The sequence below is a fragment of the Ischnura elegans genome, chromosome 3 (assembly GCF_921293095.1).
Source record: "Ischnura elegans chromosome 3, ioIscEleg1.1, whole genome shotgun sequence".
Lineage (NCBI taxonomy): Eukaryota > Metazoa > Arthropoda > Insecta > Odonata > Coenagrionidae > Ischnura > Ischnura elegans.
This window is the reverse complement of record NC_060248.1, coordinates 121,545,714-121,561,045: the sequence shown is the minus strand read 5'-3', so window position 1 is coordinate 121,561,045 and position 15,332 is coordinate 121,545,714. Positions and strand designations below refer to the sequence as shown.

General features: G+C 39.3%; 1 long non-coding RNA gene across 4 annotated transcripts; it reads left to right on the top strand.

The window, feature by feature from the left end:
* Positions 1-646: 646 nt before the first annotated feature.
* On the top strand, positions 647-14,535 carry LOC124156454. 4 transcript variants are annotated; one of them, XR_006864330.1, is made up of 7 exons: positions 647-1,180; positions 10,754-10,817; positions 11,264-11,481; positions 11,745-11,945; positions 12,032-12,461; positions 12,716-12,922; positions 13,062-14,355. It is a non-coding gene; the product is annotated as an uncharacterized LOC124156454 (long non-coding RNA). The 4 variants fall into 4 exon arrangements; XR_006864328.1 differs by lacking the exon at positions 647-1,180 and adding an exon at positions 14,391-14,535 and having other exon boundaries at positions 10,615-10,817; positions 13,062-13,302; XR_006864329.1 differs by lacking the exon at positions 647-1,180 and adding an exon at positions 10,898-11,026 and having other exon boundaries at positions 10,615-10,817.
* Positions 14,536-15,332: the final 797 nt, after the last annotated feature.

The following is a 15,332-nucleotide window of genomic DNA, read 5'->3' as shown; positions in this document are numbered from 1 at the left end:
CTCGCCGTACTCGAGCGAAAAATTTATGCCGGAACGGAAATGCCATCTGTTTTTGATGAGCTTAGTAAAGAGCGCTTTCAGTAATTTGATTTTTTTATAAAGTGACGAATATAACTTGCGTGAAATGTAGAAGTGATGAATGGGTCTAGATGTAGATACACACCTCCTTGTCAATTAACTTTGAGGTGTCATCGTAGGGTCTTATGAAGGTGTTCCAGTGACGGATACGGATGGGGGGCGCGCCCCCCCCTTGCGGATCCGCATGTATTGCCGAACATTGCAAAACCACAATTGTAACTTTTTTATATCATAAGATGGCATTGTCTTTTACATGTTTATAATCACTTTAAATAAATGTTTCATATACTCTGCCTGTGACTTGATCATCTTTTATTACGATAAATTAAAGACAATTCAAGACATGTTGCGCCCCCCCTTGAGTTTTTTCTGTATCCGCCACTGAGGTGTTCACGTAGAGTTTCGAACCCCGTATAAAATGCGCTCGATGCGGCAACAAAAATTAAGTTTCAACCGGGGTGACTGGTGCCTACTCTATTTAAACTCCTTGGGCATACCGAATGGAATTTTTTAAGCAGAAGAAATAATGAGATTTTTTCTGCGAATAGATTTACCTTGAAGACAACCTGGGCTATTATACTGAGCAGTAGCTTATACAAAGGCGTTGGGTCTCCCGGAATTCCTTTCACTTCCCTGACCTGACTGTCCCTGACTCATCATCGGGTGTTTTTTTTTGCTTCCATTTCCAATGGCTTTGGCTCACCCCCTCTTAAACCGAGGGAGGAAACCCCGCTCCTCTATTCTTCTTTTTTTCATTCCGTTTCAGAAGCATTCAGGTGTTTGAGGCATTATAGCACGATAGCACAGCGAGCCCCTGGTCATTTTGGCCAATAACGGTGGATGGATGACGCATGGTGAGGATGGGGGGAGAGCCAGGGGGCGTTTCCTTGATCCTGGCAAATTCCGTGGCGGGGTAGCGGCTCGCATTTGTAGTTGGAGGCGTCTGGTGATCAGTCGATTGCGGAAGTGTGGAGAACCGCGTGGCGAGCCGAGACTGTCGAGGAAAGACGTCTACATCAACATGATATCCTTCGATCCACCTCTAGGGTGTTTGGCAGTGGGAAATCGGCGAATCCATTGAGTTGCCGGACTGATTATTGTGGTAAGTCGAATAATTCATTCTTTTATTTGCTACTTTGATGCCAGTTTGCCGTTTAGAATGTCAAGAAAGCCTTGCTTACTCGACTCTCCCCCTCCCAAACACCCACCCTCGGTGGCTCGCAGGGTATTATGTAGATGTATAAAAATGTTTGGTAGAGGGTGATCAATCAGCAGCATTCAGAGCAATAAATTCAAGAGCAGTGTCTTGTCTAACGAAGTTAAACATATCATACGGACGCCAACATACTACGGAAGATCAGATCATATAAATAAAATGACTCCGTGGTGACCCTACCGTGCTTCCGTGATGAGGCGTCACGATGGGAATATGTTCCTTTAGTTTTTCTTGGTAAAGAAGTAGGCGGCGAATGACGCACAAAAAGCTCAGAGATAAAGCTTGGAAATTGACAATGACAGAATATTCCTGAGGAATCCCCGCATCTTTAGGCCGCTCCTCCCCCACCTATCCCAGTCTTTAAATGTCCTTGACCAGCATAGGAAGAAATAGGTGATGAACGGACGGGATAATGAGGGTAGGGTTGCACAAGGTGAAAGGGAGTATTGGCGAGTGCATAGTTAATGGTTCTTCATTCGTCCTGGCGTGGACGATTCGGGCGTAAGGTGATGAATTCCTGGAAATGAATCCCACTATTTTTCAACCCCATATGGGAGGATTTGCGGTGATGTGTCTCAGTGACCAGTAACCAGTATGTGCATTAATATGTTCCTGGAATAGAGTGAATTCTGCTGGTTTTTCCGGGTATTCTTCCGCGTTTGTCCATTTGTAGGACGATATTTCGCTAACGTTCCAGTTGGCTTCCTCAGGTCCACTTCAGTCGACCTATCGCACTTCAGTGGACCTGAGGAAGCCAACTGGAACGTCGGCGAAATATCGTCCTACATATGGATAAACGCGGAAGAATACCCGGAAAAACCAGCAGAATTCATCATAATCTCCGCGGAAGCCTACTTGGAAACTCCTGGAATAGAGTGTTTGCAAGGGTCGCATTTTCGCGGATACGAAAAATCGCCATCCATGGCAGTAATATTTTATATTTTAACTTTTTTTTACAAAGCTTTTCTTTACTTACTTTCATGTTGAATGCTCTGCAACATAAAATCGCATTTTCTGGAAAAAGTTTATAAAAATGATGTGTTACAAATTTTAGAGGAATGCTCGAAAAAGTTATTCATAATGTAAAATACAATTCCATGCATAGATTCAAGTAAAGCTTTGTAGTTGTATTGTAGATAGGACTTGACTCATCTTTCACTTTGGCGAACCATTGCGTAGATTTTGTTCGAGGGATTGAGATTATCTACAGAACTGCATTCACATCTACATCTACATAATACCCTGCGAGCCACCTCTAGGGTGTTTGGCAGAGGGTGATCAATCACCAGCATGCAGCATGCATTTGGACTCCCACATGCACACCACACCGTCCAAAAAACGTCCCGTATAATAACAAACTATACTACTATATGCTGTTAGAAATAGAATATAGAATAGAAATTCAGAAACATGCATTAAGTTTTACATAGGTTAGTAGGCTACAAGTCATGCAATCTATTTACGAGTTCTATTGCTGCCGTTATATTCTCTTATTGATCGTGGAAAAAATGACATTCGGAATCTGTCTGTTCTACAATCTATCTCTCTTATTTTAGTTATATGATCTGATTTTCCGTAGTACGTTGGCGTCCGCAAGATATGGTTAACTTCGTCAGAAAAGACACTGCTCTTGAATTTATCTAAAAGGTTTAGTCTATTTTTCAATCTACGGTCCGACAGATTCCCATCCGAGTTTATCTAAGAGGTCAGTTACACTAACAAGACTATCGTAACGACCTTTCACATACCTGGCAGCTCTTCTTTGCACGCGTTCTAACTCTGTTACTAAGCCTTTTTCACGAGGGTCCCAAACACTGGCAGCGTATTCCAAATGTGGTCTAACGAGGGAAAAGTAGCTAATTTCTCTCACTTTGTCGTCGCACTTTCCTAATATTCTTTTAACAAAACCCATTTTACGATTTGTTATTATACGGGACGTTTCTTGGACGGTGTGGTGTGCATGTGGGAGTCCAAATGCATGCTGCATGCTGGTGATTGATCACCCCCTGCCAAACACCCTAGAGGTGGCTCGCAGGGTAATTTGTAGATGTAGATGTAGATTAGCTTGACCGGTTATTTCTCGAATATGTTTATTCCACGATAGATCATTATTGAGTCTAACCCCTAGATATTTCACAGATTCAACTGCCTTTAACTGCGTGCCCCGAATGACATAGTTACGCTGTAGGGAGTTATTCTTCTTCCAGAAATTCATTACGACGCATTTTTCCTAATTTAATTCCAACTGCCAAGCATCGCACCAAGCTTGGATAGCAGCAAGGTCATTCGTTATTCGCATTTACCTGCGTAAAACCTTCGTAGATAAGGAATGGTGGTGGAGCAGTGGAAAAGTCGATTTCTTAAGAAAAGGAAATGCTACTAATTAAAACTATTTGGTTTAAAAAGCCTCATTATTATTCTTCCGTAACGCTTGAACAATAATGCCGGCAATGGAACGGCTCAGGAGAAATAGCCAATCGGGTGTAGGAGGTACTCAAATAATCGACAAAAAATTGGATTTTTCTCCAACTTTGAAGAGTCGTAGCGGAGGTTTTAATCGTCACATGGATCTGAAAGAGACGTGAAATGAAATCCTCATCTCTGGAATTCCTCAAATCAAAGCAAGAATTCCCATATGTGGAACCGTAAGGTAGCAGAAGCCGTTCGCGTGCCGGAATATACCTTACATTCGAATTTTTCGCCTTTTTGAATTTTTTCGGTGGGGACCGGGGGGAAGTTGGAGCTTTCGTATTTTCCCCTCGGCCCTTTTCCCTTCCCCACCTTCGGTAACAATATCGTCGTCCCAGGACGTCCGGAAGTGTTCGGGAATTTGTACACGTGAATCGGTGAATCTACATCTACATAATACCCTGCGAGCCACCTCTAGGGTGTTTGGCAGGAGGTGATCAATCATCAGGGGCCGTATTCTGTAACTCCAAACCGATCGGTGCGGCACCGATTCTTCGGGTGCGACGTCACACCGACTCCCGGCAAGAAGTGGTGCGATTCTGTACGAACCCGATCGGTGCGGCACCGACGTGAGGACGGGAGATGGTCGGCAGCCGTACCGACAGCAAAATGGTGTCGGTACGGCCACCGACTAGTGGGTTTCATGAACTCCCCGGTGCGCATTGTGCGTTTTATTTTGTTTTTACCTCATCACCGAGTAAATAATGAGGTTTACTGCAATGTTATCTTTTTCTGCCCCTTCGAATACGCCTCTATAATTCACTGTGTCATCATCTATATTGATTACCTTGACAGAAATATAAGATAATGGTTAATAAACATGAGGTTTCCTAACATTAAATGACTTTCTCTCATTTATGTTACCACTTTCACACGCAGCATGTGAATGTCCGCTACGAAGCACGTACGATAGGATACAAAGCGCGCAGGAACACAGCACTCAGGCTAATCTCAATCGATTAGGTCAAAAATTAGATATATATCGTAACTCGCACGATCTAAAAATGTATCGAACGCAACACAATCGATAACTACCGACCGTAACGAGAACCTTATGCCCCGTTTACACAACGATCGTCGGGACGTTGATCCGTACGATCGTAACCTCAAAACGTCGCACAGTGGTCTGAGATGCCCTTTTCGGCGGACAAAAGTCGATTTTTCGATTGCGTTCAAACCATCCAAAAATGCTAAATATGTGAAGCTAAAACATCATTCCATTGTAAATAGATCTTTATATCTTCCTTTACTGCCCATTTTTCGAATTACAGGAGTGGTTTTTAGCGAAAGTTGTTTGAGTGTAATTTCTCAAATTTTTGACGGCTTTTTAACTTGATAAATACCATAACCAATTGCCATTTTTTTGTTTTCTTTTGAGTTTATTTCAGCAAACTCACCTTTTTATGATCCATAAACCTAATTATTAATGTTATGAAAGCGTCCGGGGTGTCAGGATAGCGCGCTATAATATCATATGCAAATATTTTTTTTAATAGGGTGGTTTCCTATTATTTTTTTATTGCCTTAATCGAAAGATTATTACTCCTGGAGTACGTATTTCGCGCTTTTAGATTTTTAAATGACAACATCTATTTTTCGCGATTAAATGAAAAGTGAAAATTTTCAAGCGCGCGAAAACGCGACGCTTAAGTATGAATGTCGGGAAATATCTCCGTACGTCGTATTTCTGGTTCCCCCTCCCGCCCGGTGAGATGACCTTGAGGCGAGGCTTAGCTCTGATACGTCGCAGGATGCTAGCGGATAGCTGAGTACCTTGCTGAACGGTAGCGCTTGGCTTAAAAAAGGTTTATTAATACCTTATCAAACGAAGAAAACTTTCCGACATTAGCCAGTTTTAATAGGTGATTATTAAGACATGTTTCCCTGAGCTCTGTGCCTCATGCTTGCATTGGTAACCTCAGACGATGCATAACTCCTATCATCTCGTGTAGAAACTAGGTCCCTGTGACGTCATGCGGAGTGGAATCGCATGGGCGCCAATCTGGCCTTTTTCAAATGAGGATAAAATTTGACCCTTGCCATTCGTCTAAACCGGTATTTCAAAAACCAAATAATTTGTGTATTATGAATACACTAATGGTGGGTAACGAATCGCAATCAATGCCTTTCGTTTTCTTTGATGAAGGAAACTACCCTATTATGCACAGTTAGAGATATAAAAAAACCACGCTCTACCACTGTGTTCTCATGTAATAGGATGCAAAGAAAATACTATCCTTGAAGCAATTTAGAAAGAATTATCTGCCTTAGTTGCCTTTTTTAAATTTATAAGCCGAAATGTGTTACAGAGACGCCTGGCTATCCTAACGCCATGGCGCGCTATCTCTCGGCAAGTCGCTTTCGCTGATAAAATCCTCCGTTTTGAGTCTCTCTATCAGACGCAATTGGTTCATTTATTAGCATTATCAGCACCAATTTTATCCATGCCTAAACACTACATGATTCAGTGACCATATCAGCAACAATATAGCCCATTTGACACGGCTTAAACTAACAATTCGGCTGCCACTAGGCTTCTTCCAGTGTGCGACAACTCCAGCTATTGTTAAGATTCCTCTAATTGTTCAGTGAAAATTGAATACTTATTTTCTATGAACCAGTCTTCGGATATGGCACTCGTGAAGGAATATTTTTTTCAATTTACGAGAGAAGTGGGCCGAGAAGGACAGCGTTCGTTACAAGCATCTATATGAGTACATTTTAAGGTAGGTGAAAGTGATTTAATTCCGAGGTGCAACGTACTAAGGTGATTCATTAACCCATAGTTTGCGTATCATATCATTTTTGTGTCTTATTCTAAGGCCACAAGGAAGGTCGAACGTGAAAGATGACAGGAAGCTAAGAATTCAAAACTGGCTGTTTTCTTTCATTACTCGGGCGACACTGAGATGGTAAAAGAGCCGTAGAACAATAAACGTGTTTTTGCAGAACAAAAATATGTGGGTTAATTCAGATATTGATTTTTTTGGCGGGAAAAAATCGAGCCCCAGATAACGAGCTCGGAAACTTCTCAACCCTCTACCTCGGGTAAGTTCAATGTTATCGATGGCATATATTATAGCATTTACGTAAATGAGAGTATTACCTATCAAATGATTGATTTTATTTAGGTGTGTAGTCCATTCAGTCGTCCGTGTAAGAATTTTGAAACGTTGTGCGAGCGATCAAAGCGGAGGAGAACCACGGAATTGCTCGACACAAAAACAACTGAAGAGCTGGTTTATGCGTCGAACGGAAGTCTTCGGGCAAACAAACAAAGCGATGCAGCTCATATGGTAGATGAGGCAATTCATATAAGCCCCAGTAGAGCCAGAAATATAAGGCAAGCTTGTTATATCCATAGATCTGACACCAAGGTAGTTCTTCCCTACAATGCAGACGAGGCATTAGGCTTAGTGATTGAGGCAAAGTTGACTAAACATCAGTATACTATGTCCATCAGGAAAGGGGCCAGATCTCTAATGGCAGCAAGTCTTTAACCTCCTTAAGAAGAAATTCTTTCTGTAAAATATACTATGTCCATCAGGAAAGGGGCCAGATCTCTAATGGCAGCAAGTCTTTAACCTCCTTAAGAAGAAATTCTTTCTGTAAAAAAAACTGTGCTATCCTTTTGGTGCTACGACTGCTTTCATCCCCAAACGTAGACTCGGCACCCGTGTACAAAGACAGTGAAGAAACTACGGATGAGGAGTAATTGTTTTACTTCCTCATATCCATTTGCTTCCTTTAATTATTGATTCATTAATTAATTATTCCACGAAATACTTTCATTAAAGATATCTCCCCCCAAAGCATAATGGTCATGTAATTATCTCTAAGTGAGAAAACATCCATTCATTCGTGTAAAACTGGATTTGGCGACTTATAAATGCGTAAGTGTTTTTCAGACCACCATTGCATCACACGTCGTTGTAGTATAATTATTCAGAAAAAAAGCGAATGCGTATTTATTTTTTGAGAAAGTCATTATGCATGCATTAGAAGATATATTAAAGTTGTGTAACACCATCAAATACCTCTACAAATGGGACAGTCGACTTTTGTCCGGAAAAAAGCGCTCCCCAGACCACTGTGCGTCGTGTAGACGCGCAGAGTTACCATCGTAGGCCTTAGTACCTAACACTGCCGAACTTACGATGGTTAGCGCTAGTGTGCCAAGAAAAAAGAGATCGAAATGAAGATCGATGCATATACGATTCTTTCGCGCCGTTGCAATCTTGATACAGTAATTGATATTTCATAAATAACTCTAATATATCAAAGATATATGGCAACGAATGAAGACATTATTGAGCAGGTAATGGAAGGACGTGATGGGAAAGCTTTTTCTGATGCTCTATTTACCAAATGATATCGGATATTCTATACTATACCAGTTTTATGCATTTCTTTATTTACAGGTTAACCCATACCCATGTATCCTTACATTATACTTCACAGATGATGGAAAATAACAAACATGCACAAAATGTTAACCAATTAAATCATTGTATAAAGGATTTCACAATAAAATTCGCCAGAAATAACCATAACATTTAGATGAGGACGTGGAGATATCAATACTTGTGCCGAATCAAGCCGAAATCTAAGCCTTTTCTAGTTAAATTATAACAGCAATATGTACTGTCTTTAATGCGTGAATATTCTTGAATGTTTTGACATATTCTCTCGAAGAATCTAGTTTCTTAAAGACTTCACGGACTGTTATGACTAGTTTTAGTTTTATCTCATCATAGCTGGGAGTTGAAGACATAATTTGCTCTATGGTAATTAAAAACAAGCAGGTGAGGATTTATATAGCTATGACGGGATCCATTAAAAGTTGCTAATAAAGGAGATAGGAACAATCTAAATATTAATTGATAATTTTGTAGAGGAATATGCCTTTTTTGGAGGATCCTTGGTCGTGCAAGAATTTTCAAATTAACTAGGGAAAGAATATATGAAGTGTTGTAATCAGACAAAGAGATTAATAAATCGTAATTATTTAATTTGAAAAAATTATTTTGGACACGTTAAATCCGGATTGAGTCGATATTATAATAAAGTGACCAGTTCGCAAAATATTACAATTTGGAACGTAGCAAGGAGACATATCTACTGTCATAACCGCATAAATATTGCTAAACTTTGGACAGATTCCCATAAAGAAACCTACATTCTTTAACGTTTTACCGACAGTTCGGTCTAGCTTCAGTTTTAGCACATGAAAACATTAATATTCTTTTGCTTCTTAATTTCCAGGATTTCAATTTTCTCACGCAGTGTCGTCGTCAGTTGTTATCTGACACAATTCCACAACGAGGGCAGCACTGAGTTACGATGGTAACTTTTAGACGTGTAAACGTGCAGTGGTTGCGATCAACGTCGCGACGATCGTGGTGTAAACGGGGCATTAATACGAATCATTATGAATTGTAAGTTCTCAGCAGGTAAATAATACTATATCATAGTATTTAGAATTCATGATACAGTATTATTTACCTATTGAGAACTTACAAAACTTATTCGGCCACTTAAATAACTGCGAAAAATGAGATTCTCAAGGTTAATTCACGCATCCCCAGCATCCAGCATTGTTAAGTGGCTCGTACTTACTTGGAAACCTTGAGATGTTAATAAGAGTAAATTCTTATTAATTTTGACACTAAATAAGACATCACATAGCCCACGAGCATTAAAAAGCTTACCCTAAAGCCTGACGAAATAAAATTTTTAAATAAAAATTGCCGATGAAACAGGATTGCTGACACATCTGCTATTAGTACGATCGAATTCATCAAAATGCAAGCAAAAATTAACGTATAGTTCAGTCTCAGCTACTTAAACTTACCCATATCAGGCGCTTAAGTATTTGAAAAATTATTAGGGATGAGTAAAAGTCTCTAGGTCACTGCAGTAAATGTATCAACCTATTAAAAATATGAAAGTCCTGCCAAATCACCAGCATAAACACTTGTAAAATAAAACATGGTATCTCTTAGGTCACACCTCCGATTTTATACTTACTTTGCATGATGTCAACACCACAAGAAATTTTAAAGAGGCAGGAAAGAAAACACCCAGCCAGCACACTCGCCGACGTTTATGTAAACGTCCAAGACAACGAAGCGGCAACAGTTTATCCTTTGACGTTGCGCCGTGGATGACATCAACATGACGGCAACGCGTTGCCGTGAAGTTGCTCAGTTTGGACGGCTGCTTCATGTCTCATTTTATGTGAATGCATTCGCTCCAATTAACGATCTGCTAGAAATAAAAGGTTTCACGACTTACGCAATTAACTTTGCATAATGTGTTTTATGGGATAAGTGGTATTTATTCGACGATTTTGTGGATTTATTAATTAATATGTCTCCAAGTCACTCGGTGGCGATGGAAAAAGATTGAGATAATATAATAAGCGTCTCTCAAGGTTGACGATTCTCTGGATATTTATTATCGGCGAAGTGAAATTAATAAAATACCATTGATAATTAAAGGCTGTACCATTACGATTTCCTCCTTCGCATGAAATTTTACGCTCGATCATATCGTCTGCTCACGACAGCGAGGCCATGCAACTTACATATACATAACTTTGTTGATATGTGAATTCATGCTTTGTGTTCGTCGTGATGCTTTTCTCCTTTTTGAATGGTCGAGGGACGGTTTTCGTTCACCAAACCTTTTGTAAATAGATTTTTTCAAGAATTTTAATTTTACATAAATTGTTCATTTACTTCATCCGTCAAACTTAACGTGGTTTCAGCTTCTCCATTATCACTTTTCATTTCATTTCACCTTCATATCCGATTATCATGTCCACCCGTCGTACTCTGACATTGTATTCCTAATTTTCACTGACGTGAATTTTCGTTTGTAATTTTCACTAGCGTAAGTTTTCGCGAGTGATTTTAACTCTTGTCAAATCGTGTTCTTAGTGAGAAAAAGTGTTCAGTGGTTACAAGTTTTTTTGGCTTTGGCTAGGGCAGTGCAAGTTAGAAGCCTCTTCGAGAGTTCAACCACCGTATTCCGCCAGGATTCGTGAAAGGTAAGTCTAGACTCTGTTTACCGTCGTTCATTATGAAATTCATTAACAGTACACTTAAGTTTTCATTGCCATTGAGTTAGTTCTGTTGTGTTTCTATTGTATGGATCGATGTATGTCTGGTGGGTGCTCATACTGCGAGTTTGTGGGTGCACGATGGAACGCTTAAGTTTTTCATTCAATGGAGTGCAACTGTTCAGTACTGCACGTTGGTGAGAACTCACCCCCTACCAAACACTCTTGAAATATTGAGTTGAGCAGTAAAATTTAGCAGAATCGCAGAGATTTTTCCTCAATTGCTGGAGTGTGCAATCATTTAATGCATCACTATTAACTAGTCTTCATATACAATAATTAACTTTACTTTCAATGGAATTTTATGATCTCATGTTTTTAAGTAACTGGAGAGTGAACGCCTCATAGTCATGATTTTTTCCCTCTTTTTTCAGGATGCCTTGGCAAGTGTTAATATTTCTTCCACATAAAAAAATTTACTGGCCTCTCAGTGCAGGCTTTTGCATAGTCATGGGTGAAATTGGATGGAGATAAGATTATTGAATATTACTCTAGGCTATAACTGGTCTTCAGTGTCACAGGTCATAAAATGGCTCTTGACTCAGTGAGGAATGGGGTATCTTGGGCGTGAAGTTCTGCATGCCTCCATTTGGTGAGTTTGCAACAATATTTGTGAACATTTGTTTAGATTAAAGGGAGGATTAACATCTTTGACTTGCAAGGGCAGGGTGCCTTTTAAATGTATTCAAAGGGGTTGTTTCATGGTGTGTGTGTGTGAGAGCACTGGCTTGTTTGTACATGTTACTAGTTCTCTAAGCCAAGTATTTAATATTTTTATTTTAGTTAATTTTGACATTGACTGCATGCTTTGAAATGTGTGGCTAATGGTGACATTTTATCATAATTATCTTCCAGAGACTGTAGTGGCAGCCATCGCTATTGAACAGAGATGGCTACTTGTGAAGATGGAGAACAGACATGGAGGCATTTTAGTCGCTGAAATTAAAAAATACTGGGAAAGGAAAAGGACAAAAAAGAATTGAAAGTATCCTGATGTAAGTAATTCTTCATCCATGGAGACTGATGATGACAGAATACTGAAACCACCATCACCTGGTAAATGTTTACATATAAGAATTTGCTTTTTTGAGTGCTTTATCATGTGCAAATATAAGTGTAAAGCTTATCTATTCTGTTTTCAGTTGCATGAGTGCCTCCTAAGAAGGAAATATTGCACTTAAAGATTCCTCAAACAATGTTGGAGTAAAGGAGCCTGAAACTTTTCTATAGAATTGCAGGGTTATTTCTGAAGAATAAGTGAAGTCCAATTGTTAGCACCTGACGTACCCAATGAGGTCAGGGGTATCGGGGAAGATTTCTCGGGATTTGCACCGGGTAAGGTCCTCCATTTCTCCCTCCAATGTTTCCGCAAGCAACTCACCAATCGTCTTCGGGGATTCTGGAATCCAAGGTTGGATTCCTAAATCGTGTGATTCCTGAATCCCTGAAGACGATGGGTAAGTTGCTTGTCGAAACGTTTGAATGAGATCTGGAGGACCTTATCCGGTGCAAATCATGAGAAATCTTCACTGCTATTGTTAGCTGGGAAAGAACCTGAAAGAGGAGTATTTGGTTGGTATTTCATTTACATTGTCAACTGTTTGACTTCATAGCCTCCTAAGTGTTAATATGCTCATGGTACTTTATATAGATTATCACTTTCAGTCTTAAACTTAAGTTATGATACCATCATTACCTCCTTGTTGATATTTAATTTTATGATAACTCTGGGATATACTTAGAAATTAAAAATGCTGTGCCACTATGTTCAATGGTACTCAGCAATTACCATAGATAATTAATTATCTGGTTATCTCATTTTTCAGATTTTATTTCATGAAGGAAAGATCTTCGAACATCATGTTTAAGAGCAGTCAGAATTATCAAATGAGGACTGGGCTTAGCAAAAGTCAACAACAAGTGTTCTAACCTAATACAGAATGAGTTAGCTGTGTCTTTATGTTTGAAGGGCCACTCAGAAAACAAGATAGCCTTAGAAGTGAATTTTAGCTCCATTATAAATGTCACATTTGGTAAGTACTTTGTAATCATTGGTGCTTTCGATTTACTCTTCCCTTATCTTGGAATACAGTTGAATGAATAGAGCTTTTCAGCATATGTGAATATTTCATTTTCAGCATAATATCTAATCCAATTATGAATACTTTGCAGGCAGTGTAAAAGCCAAAATAAGCCTGATTTGATACTATCAGTATGAAAAGAAGCATCAGGGAATGATTCCAGGCCTTGAAATACAGAGCAGAGAAAGGGAATAAGAAACGAGAAAGTGTTCTGAAAGGCAATTCAAAGGGAGTCTCGAAGAAACATGATTCTTCCAATTTGCCTATCTCAGAACCTGCTAGTGTGGAAGGGCAGTTTTGCTTGTCGTCTCATAACATGATTGTTGGATAAGGTGAGGTCAGCGACTGATCACTGTAACGACAGACACAGCTAGAAATGTCATTAATGCTGCTTGATTTTTGTCTCACAAGGGAGTAGGAATGATTCTTTGCCTTCTTGAATGCCCTATTTTTTATTATTTTCAGAATGCCAAACGCTGCTAGGAATAGGTCCAAGTTTGGTTGAATAGCCTTTCGTATAGCTGAAATAAATTAATTTTAGTTCATTTCTTTCCTATGAACCTAACTCAAATGCTATAGAATGCCCTACCCTTAAACAGCTCCATTGGTGAAGTGGTGAAGATTACGGCTTATTCCATATATGGAGACATAGAATGCTGCAGGAACGCTAGGGTGTGTTTGCTTGTGGTGATCAGCTTCCTTATCATCATAGAACACAGCAATTTCATAATAGGGCATTCATAATCGTGCTTGCTATGGCAGTGAACAACTGAATGTGTAAATTGTATGAAGAAAACTTCTTTAAAAATAACATTTCCTAATTACCATATGCTGATGTTCCCTGTCACCACAAGCTTGAATGCGTATGTCCTCGTATGAAATGGCTGTGTTCCTTGGCGATTAAGGAGTTGACCACTAAAAGGAGAGGCCACATTAAATAGTGTACACTAGTGTTGCTATTGCATTTCATGCCTCCGTGTTTGGAATTAGGCTTCAATATATTATGTCAAATATAACTTTTTAAAAATATCCCCCTGCCTGTTAGGATCTGCTGCAACAGAAAATTTGAAAATGAATTCAATCTAGACTCCAAAAAATTGAATGCAAGTTTATGTTAAGACCTCAACCCTAACTATAATTAATGATGTAAAACTATAATTTGTTAATTCTCCTATTTTGATATTGGAGTCATGTGTGAGACTAATATTTTTCGTACTGTTCCTCGTGGGGGATCCATTGTGCTTGAGGCTTTTACATAAGTATTGCTGTAATTCTATTATTTCCACTTGAAAATGATCATGCTATCTGCTGGTTAGCAATATCTTTTGTTTTGTATTGATGGAGACCTGTCTATTTCTTTCCATTTTGGGTTATGAACTACCTTGTAGCTCGTTGTTTTTTCCTACTTTCATTTCCCCAGGTGGGGCTTTTCTGATTACAAAATCAGTTGCTCTGTGGTGTTTGGTGCTTGTGATATCATTGCTGTTGTGACCTCTAAATACCGTTTGCTTGAATATATAATGGATTTTAATGCTTGCAGCGAAAATAAAAGTTTATTTTCAAAATTCTGTCAATGATTGATTTTTCTATTAAACCCAGACCTAGAAATTATTATTTGAATTTAATGGAATACCCCGCCATGGTAGCAGTATCAACGTGATATCAAAAAATCCCGATAGATGGCGCCACTGTCGCGATGTTGCTCAGTTAGTTCTCGATAGTGCCGGTAGGTGTCCCTTGCGTCTGTGACGTCACCGAAAAGAAACTGTTGCCTTATCGTTGGCGACATTTAACGGTGTTTTTGCCCCTTCGTTGCTGGCTCGTTGCCGTCATGTTTATAGCAACGTATTCGGCCGTTTCTTTATCGTTGATAGAAAGTTGCCGTAATTTACGGGGCAACGTCCTGTTCTGTGCTGGCTGGGCACCCACAGAAATACAATACATATATTATGTATTTTCTATTGTCAACCACAATAATATTTCCAATTTTCTCTTCTATCCCACATCTAATTTAGCGAAACAATTACTCTTATTCTCTTTCGAATAAAAAATTATTTAAAAGAGGACTGGTCGATACATACAAACTATCTTCAATACTTTCTCCGATGAACGTCCACTATCACAGCATCAACTTGCACAAATAAAATCCACATCCACAAATATGTCACTTCTGCCACAATGGCTGTCTTCTTGGCGACAGGTAACAGTGAAGCAATGGTACCTTCCTCCAATCTGGGCACCTTCAATTCAGCAAGAATTTTCTCCTCGTCTTCTCGTCCAAGGCCACAGATTATTTTCTGATATCACAAGGTGCGATGTGAAGCTCACACACCTAAAATTAATAAATAATAAAATACCATGT